Source organism: Vulpes lagopus, chromosome 16 (assembly GCF_018345385.1).
Source record: "Vulpes lagopus strain Blue_001 chromosome 16, ASM1834538v1, whole genome shotgun sequence".
Taxonomy (NCBI): Eukaryota; Metazoa; Chordata; class Mammalia; order Carnivora; family Canidae; genus Vulpes; species Vulpes lagopus.
Window position 1 is genome coordinate 42,254,692 of NC_054839.1, and position 8,683 is coordinate 42,263,374.

The window sequence follows — 8,683 nt, forward strand, 5'->3', positions numbered from 1 at the left end:
TTGTATTCCTCCACTTTTTGCAAGACATTTACCCTGTTTCCCATACATTCCCAACATTTTTGGTCAAAATATTTTTTACATTAAAGATCACGCTCAAATACCACTCAGTACTCTATTCTCTGATTTTCAGACAGGGGTGTTAGTCTGCAAATATTCCCAGAAATTTCTACTTCTCTTTTATCTCATAGTTTGTCTTTTCATTGGAGTTTCCTATGCTTTTCTCACTTATCCTACTGTGCTATAGATGGTTTTATGAATAATCCTTGCCTAAATATCTTTGTATCTCCATCAGAAACTAATATAGTCCAGTGTGCATATGAATACACCTATGATATGTATTGAATGAAGAAGAAACTGCTGGATTTGAGCTGAGCCTCTCCAGCTATGCAGAGAAGCTGGTGGCCCTGGCCCAGAGCCTGTAAGTGCCTCTGGGCATTCCAGTCCAGAGCCTGCTGAGGCCAGTCCCATGCAGGGACGTCACCCCTGGATCAGGCATGTTGGGGGTATTGATCCTTTTAGAATGGTAGTGCAAAGTGGAGATGCATTCCCTTGTCCCTCACCTGAAGGTCCAGATGAGTTTCCAGGTACAGAATGGTCTTGCCTGCCTCAAATTCCCCTGTACTCTGCAGGGTACTTCACAGTCTTCTAGGACCTCTAGAGTGAAGTTCCTTGTGAATGGGATTCTAACTTGGTTGGACCATGGGGCAGAGTGAAGCAAATAGCAATATATTTTGACAAAGCAGATTGTCAGATTCAACAGCAGGTCCAGGGCATCCATTAGTGGTGCAGGCCAGTGTTAATCACTAGCCTGTTAATCACATCAACTGGCCACCCTATCATGGCCCCAGGTGTCCTTTGTAGACTGGGTCACATCATCACACAAAAACCTGTATCTGGGAAACAGAATCTGTAGCAGATTTTGTTGGATCTGTGGAGATAGATCCAGCTCTGAGGAAGAAAAAGAGGAGAAATGTTGCAGGTGCAGGGCCAACAGCACCCCACTCAGCAGATTATCATTCAGCAGCCGCAGGCAGCTTGCAGTGCCAGCCAGAAACAAACACGGCTGCAGATCACTGTCCAGGAGCAGCAAGTAGCACAGACTGTTGAAGGGCAGACCATCTTCTATCAGCCAGTTGATGCAGATGGCATCACTCTCTAGCAAGGCATGACCACCATCTCAGCAGCCAGTTTGGCAGAAGTACGGACTGTTCAGACAGAGGCCAATACCAACAAACCAGCAGTGGGCAAGGGCCTGCCATTATAACTCTACCAGTGGCAGGCTACGTGATCAATTCAGGAGGGACAGTAATTAATGAAGGTACCTGGAGGTGGCTCTGTGCCTTATCCAAGGAATCCCTCTACCTGAGATGGAGATGGTTGAAGAAGAGCCTCTTTATTTGAATGCCAAACAGCACCAGCATCTTTGTAAGAGGAGGCAAACCTGGGGTAAACTAAAGGTGAAAGGGACATTCCAAAGGAAAGAAGGAAGTACCTGCATGAGACATGCCATCGCAGAGCAGTGTAGTGAAAAGGGGCAGGACGATTATTCTCTCCAAAGGAAAAGCACTGTTGCCCAGGTGTAGGAACTATACCAAATAAAAAAAAACAAAAACAAAAACAAAAACAAACAAAAAAAAAAACAAAAGCAATGGTACAGATCATCCAACTGTTGGCCATGTGATGCACATGATCAAGGTTGTATTCCTTGCCACTGTTTCCCACTGTTTTAGAATATTAATCAACTCTTTCGAAGAGATACTCACAATCTCATTCTGCCCTTTCGTACAGAGACCACTTAGTTTTTATTAAGAGTCTTGGTGTTGTAATTGCAGCAAAGTCTGGCAAATTGAAATGGCAAGCTTTTGTCTCACCCTTTCAGTCCAGACCTATCTCAGGCTGTGAATAACATTGACATTTCTCAGATTAGGATGAATCAAGGGACCCATGCCAGCCCAGCAGTACTACATGAGCACTTATGTTGACTGGGGAAGCAGGCCACCCAACTCAGTGGCAGAAAACCTTCTCAATCTAAACTATAATCATGGAAGCCATAGCCCACTCATTTCCCACAGGAATTGGGTTAAACAGCATCTGTCCTTCTGGTTGGGTAGCCCATTCTGACTAACTGAATGGACATATTGCATTCATGGATGGCTTCCAGACACAGAAACTCAATATTACTTGGAAATAATAAATTCTCTGAGGTTTAAATGCATACATACATTCCATATGTATATGCACACATACATACATATATTGTTTAGCTTAAAATAATGATTCTCAAAGAGTGCTTTGAGAAACAATAGTTCAGAGTGTGTTAAGAATTGTTAATGTCTGTGATGCCTGGGTGTGTCTGCCTTTGGTTTAGGGCATGATCCTGGAGTCCCGAGGTCGAGTCCCACATCAGGCTCCCTGCATGGAGCCTGCTTCTCCTCCCTCTTCCTATGTCTCTGCATCTCTCTCTGTGTCTCTCATGAATAAATAAATACAATCTTTAAAAAAAAGAATTGTTAATGTCTGGCAGAAGGGGTCCTGTGATCATTATGGTAATATAAATTTGAAAACTAAAGATATTTCTATACTGCTAGACTTATCAGACCCTCCAGTGTTTTTAAGTTTAGTGAAGATCTAAGGAGGTAGAGTGTGCAGCACTTGCCAACATTATTTTATATAAAATCAATTTATTTGTTTCCAACATCTAGTGGAACCAACTTTTTCTGTGAAATACACTTTAAAGAATATCAACTTAAGACTTAATAATTTTTTTCTTATGAAATAAAAATATGAAACTACTTGCTCATATACACATGAAAAAAGTGACACTGTTAAAATATTGAAATATTTGGTAAAAGTAAATATATGTGACTTTTGATCTGATTTCTCTATATAGTGATGTTTTCACTATATAAATAATATATACTTGTAATATTGTGGCTACTGGTTATTGTAGTTCCATATTTGTATTTCTGAAATCATAACTTTCAATATTCTGACCATACACTCTTTTTTCCTATGTCTTCCAAACCCTTATAACTCCTAACTCTTTCTAACTCTTACTACTATGATCTCATTAAGAGTTCCTTCTTATTTTCAATTCTCTCCCACTCAGATCATTTTTTCTTCACTTCTATCCATAATAACCCAAGAAAAAGGGAATATACTAAGGACTCTTTCACTGTGGATATTTGCAATGCTTAGTGTAGAGATAAATAAATAAACAAATACATAAACTTAAAAAAGTTTAAGAAATAACAGGTATTGGCAAACCCGTGGAGGAAAGATAACACTTTTAAACTGCTGATGGGATTGTAAATTGGTTTAGCCCATGAAAACAGCATGGAGTTGCCTCAAAAATTAAAAATTTAACTACCATATGATCCAATGTCCCATTTTGTGATATATATCCAAAGGAGATGAAATCAGCATCTTGAAGAGATACATACACTCCCATGTTCACTGCAGCATTATTTACAATAGCTAAGATATAGAAATGACCTAAATGTCATTGACAGATGAATAGAAAATGAAAATGTGGTCTATGTATGGACCAATGAAATATTATTTAGCATTGAAAAAGGAGATTTTAAAAAAAAAAATAAAAAAAATAAAAAAAAATAAAAAATAAAAAAAAATAAAAAAATAAAAAAAAAGAAAAAGGAGATTTTGCTATATGCCAGATACTGGCACTTGCATGATACCACTTACAGGAGGTATAGAAAATAGTCATATATAGAGAATTAGAAAGTAGAATGGTGGCTACCATGTGCTGGGGGAGGGGCATGAGAAGTTGCTCTATCGTGGACATAAAATTTCAGTAATACAAGATGATTACAGTCTCGATATCTGCTTTAAAAAACACATAAATAAAACAAACAATAGCAATAATATGATAAAAACTCTTACCTCATCTGTTAATTAGCAGGTGAAGAGAGAGAAAATGGTTTATTTCCAGTTTCTAGGACCTATGTCAAATGTTGGTAATGTTAGATGTGGTCCAGTGAACCCAAGTCTCATAAATCTTACCAATCCAGTAAAAAACTTCCTCTCCTAGAAAATAACCACAAAGGAGAAGTAGAAAGAAGGTAGGGTATTTATTTGCACTCTAACTTCCGCTTTCCAGTAGTGTGGGGAGAAAGCCTCTTCTCCTATGTGTAAATATAAATATGGGGGATCCCTGGGTGGCACAGTGGTTTGGCGCCTGCCTTTGGCCCAGGGCGCGATCCCGGAGACCCCGGGTCGAATCCCACGTCGGGCTCCCGGTGCATGGAGCCTGCTTCTCCCTCTGCCTGTGTCTCTGCCTCTCTCTCTCTCTCTCTGTGACTATAATAAATAATAATAATAAATAAATAAATAAATAAATAAATAAATAAATAAATATGGTAAAATAGGCATTCCACTTGACATTTAGCATCATTAGAACCATACGCTTCAGGGTCATGCAAATTTCTATCCTTCTTAAGGTCAGTTACTATACAATATCTTCTCCTAATTGGCACTTACAAGCATCTTACAGGTTTTAATTTTTCTTTTTAAATATTCTTTCTTTGCTTCCACAACTGATCTTCTAATTATCTTCCCCTTTCCTCCCCCTGATATATCCATGAAATTCCAGTCTTAATCCTCTTGCCTTTCATTCTTTTCTGCTGCCAGTGTCTACCAAAATTTTTTATTTTGTGAAATATATAGAAAATAGAATAAATATTTTCCTAGCCATTAAGTTAAGAAAATTGCTTAACCCTAAAGATAACAGGGTCAGCAGCTACAACAGCCTTAAGCCCAACTCATCCACCATGAAGGCTGAAATGGTCAATATCTTGGCACTTTTCTAACACATTCTTAGAACACTTGTGTGCAATGACAAACTAGTTGGTGGGTTTGCTTACATTTTATCATGGATTAATCTCATTGAAATCTTCTATAATCTATATGCTATCAGCTTCCAAATCTATATCCTCAGACACAAATTCTCTTTTGAGTTCCAGGTCTATTCATATAACCAATATCAAATGTCCACCAGTAATCTCAAATTAAGCCATAACCAAAAAATTTCCCCCCAAACCTTTCTCACCTACTTTGACTAAACTGGGGTTTCTTAATCTCAACACCATTGACATTTTGTTCCAGAAAATTCTTTGTTGCTGGAGGCTATCCAGTGCATTGTAGAATGCAGAGGCCAGCATATCTGACTTCTACTCTAGATGCTAGTAGCATCTCCCCCCAGCTATAACAATCAACAAGATATTGCCAATGTTACCAGGTGGGGAGAGGGCAAAAATAGCTCCCAGTTGAGAACCACTTCATTAAAATGTTCAGATCAGAAAAATAAAAGCCATTTTAGAGTTCTTTATTTATATTATGCCCATTATTTTAAGTGTGTAACAATTAATTTATTCAACATTTATTTTGGTCTTCACTGACACTAAATTATTCAAGACTTTTGTCATCTCCAGTTGGACTCTTTCAGTTGTCTCCCAGTTGGTCATCATCAATCTTTTGAAATTTACAATAAATTAGTCTCAGCTACATCAAAATGGTATTTCTGAACCACAGAATTAAAAAGATACTAGTCAATTAAAAACCTTTCAATAGTTCCCAATCACAAAGAGGGTAAAGACCTAAACATGGCCTTTGTCTTAGGATATATGAAAATCATATGATTAGCCTCTCCACTCCCAGTTAATTACAGTATCCTGTGGAAAACCCTAAAACAATATACAGAAAAAGATAAATATTGAAAACAATAGTTTCAAATTTTTAAAAATTTGACTGAAATGCAAAAAAAGGAGTCTTCAGTAGTGTAGAGTGCTATACAGAGATTGAGAAAACTGAGTTTGAAAAGTATCCATTAGATTTATTAAATTATGTAATTTAACTGAATAGATGAGAGTAGAGGTGAGAATTTAGTTAAGGAATAAAAGTTGAGGAATGAACAGATTGTGAGGCAGCAAGAGGAGAAAATTATTTCAAGGTGTTTGGATATAAAAGAAGAATAAAGCTTTATATAATGCTGATTATAGAGTAACTGATGGTGGGTGTTTTTGTGTTTATTTTGAGATTAGAAATACTTGAACAATTTTTGGGTCAAGAATAATTAACAGAAGTGGGGTAGATAATGAAAAACTAGCATTGCAAAAGGATAATGAGTTGAAAGTTAGGGAAGGCAATCTTTCTTCCATTTTGGAAATGTTGAGTTGAGACATTTGTGATATATATGTTGGAAATGCCCAGGAAATATTTGGCAGGTGAATATATAGATATTCAACAGGGTGGAGAGGTCTGGGAAACATTATCATAAATACAGATATTAAAGATGTCTGTAAAAAAATGAAATAAAAAATAAAAGCTATCTGTAGCCCTCATTTTCTTTGGAAGAAAATGGATCTTCCTCCATATGGATCCTTCCTCCAATCTAAAGGTAATTTCTACAATGAGGATTGAATTTCAGCCCTTTTTTGCTTTAACGAGATACTTGTTTTGATAGTGTTCATTTCCAATTAACGTAATCTGTTTTAATTTGTGTGTTTTTATTTCCTGGTCTGGATGGTGGAAAAAATAAATGGCAAATTAAATAATATGATTTAGTTATATGACCTGAGAAGTCCTTTCTATTTTCTTTCTTGACTATTCAAGCAGCCAGAACACTTTTTGAGGTAGATTTTAATCAAAAGGTTGGAAAACATGGCTTAAGAAAGAGTCAAATGAAGTCTGAATATATATTCTAAGCCCACAGCAAAGAAAAAACTGACTTTTAAAAACTATGGTGTTAGAACTACTTTGGGGTACAACATTGGTTTTGAATATTAGTAGCCAAAAAGCCGGGGGGACCAGAACATGGCTTTATCATGTGAAAGAATCTGTGGTAACATAAGGACAATCTCCACAGCAAGACAGAGGATGAAATAGAATCATATTAAAATGCTAATGATACTTAACTAAGGCTGTCCCAGTGCTGGAAAGTGGAAGTAGATGAGATAGAAACTGTAAGATAGATGTAGAAATTCAGTAGCAGAAGAGACTTCTTCCTGTTTTCCTTCTGTAATTCTTGGAGCAGGCAGTTTCTCAGAATGGGAGGTATGGATCTGGATAAGCTATAGCAGAACAGGGTGTCAGAAATAAGAAGGAAAATGCATCCACTGCCTGAGTTTCCCTCAAAAGATAATGAGAAACTCAGAAATTTTTGAATGCGTAAAAGCAGTCAATTTATAAAAAAATGGAAGAAGTCATTAATCATAAGTAATGGAGTTATCTTGACTTTTCAAAATTAGATATTTAGCCACTTAGCAGAATTTTGAGTGTGTAAGGTTAGAGGGAGAACTGGTCCAAACTTAAAAACATAAAATTTGCAGCATGTGGGTAGTTCAGTTAAACATCCAACCGCTTGATTTCATCTCAGGATGTGATCTCAGAGTGGTGAATTATAGATAAAATTATACTATTCTTACATTTTTAAACATTTATTACATGTTTAGTATATTCCAGGGACTGTACTAGGTTATAGAATTTAGAGGTAAATAGATCCATGAAGTCTCTGATCCTATGGGTCCTACAATGGATGAAGAAGGAAACATACCAAATAAGTCCTTATGCATTCAATCTGAGTATTATAAGAAAAAATCAGGCCACTCTATGAATGTATAACAGGCTGACTTAACATGGACATGTGAGTTGTAAACAGCTGCCTGGCAATGACACTCTTAAACTAGGGCCTTAAGAGTGAATTAGAGTTAACTTGGTAAAATGACAAGGTAATTGCAAGAGAAAGAAATGGGAAAAAATAAAAACAAGAAATAGTATACTTTAAATATATAAATAAGGTAAAACTGAAACATAGGAAATGAGAATCAATGTGGGACCATATGAGGCCACTATTAGTATAATACTATGTGGTTTCATTATACAAATATTTTTTAAGTGCAGCTGTGTTCATAGTAATAAACAGGTTCTTCCATAGAGCCTCTCATAAGACAACACATAAATAGACCTTTTATAATAATACTCTATGAGCTATAGTGTACAGGTGTATAGATGTCTGGATAGCACTTTAGTCTTTGGCATTTAAGAAGCCTTCCTAAAAAAAGGAAGCAACTAAGCTAGTTGTGATTATTGGGGAAGAACTAAAAATTCAGGGCAAGGTGAAATAATGATAACAAATACTAGAGCAAAAATATGCAATTGCGTGGAAACAAAAGTATAAAAAATTCATAGAGTTTATAATCCTACAATGTGAATTCTGAGGTGTACTAGTAAGGAACAGGAGTAAGTCACAAGAAATATCATGAAAAATTTGACCTTCCCATTTCATGGAACTTATACTTTTTTGCTGAATTTCAAGGATATTCCAAAAAACTTTAAGAAGTTAAGTCAGACTTGCTATATAAAGAGGACAGTGTACATATGGATTGTAATTTGTGGGCAAAATAAATGAAAAAGAAGAGCAATTCAGAATCATCACAAAATTTCAAGAGATAAATTATAAGTAAAAGCAATGGCATTTATGCAGTTGCAGCAAACATAATCAATCATCTGCCCAAGATTCATTTCCCTTTTGCACTATTTGAAGTACTCAAATTTCTGTTTAAAAAAGCCTCTGACTCTTCTTGATTTGACTCAGGCCCTGATTTCAGAGTCCTGAGATTGAGCCACACATTGGTCTCAGCTTAGAATCCACTTGAGATTCTCTCTC

General features: G+C 36.3%; 1 pseudogene; it reads left to right on the top strand.

Annotated features, from left to right (window-relative positions):
• Window positions 1–520: 520 nt before the first annotated feature.
• Window positions 521–4,829, top strand: LOC121476902 (annotated as a pseudogene).
• The last annotated feature ends 3,854 nt before the right edge of the window (window positions 4,830–8,683 follow it).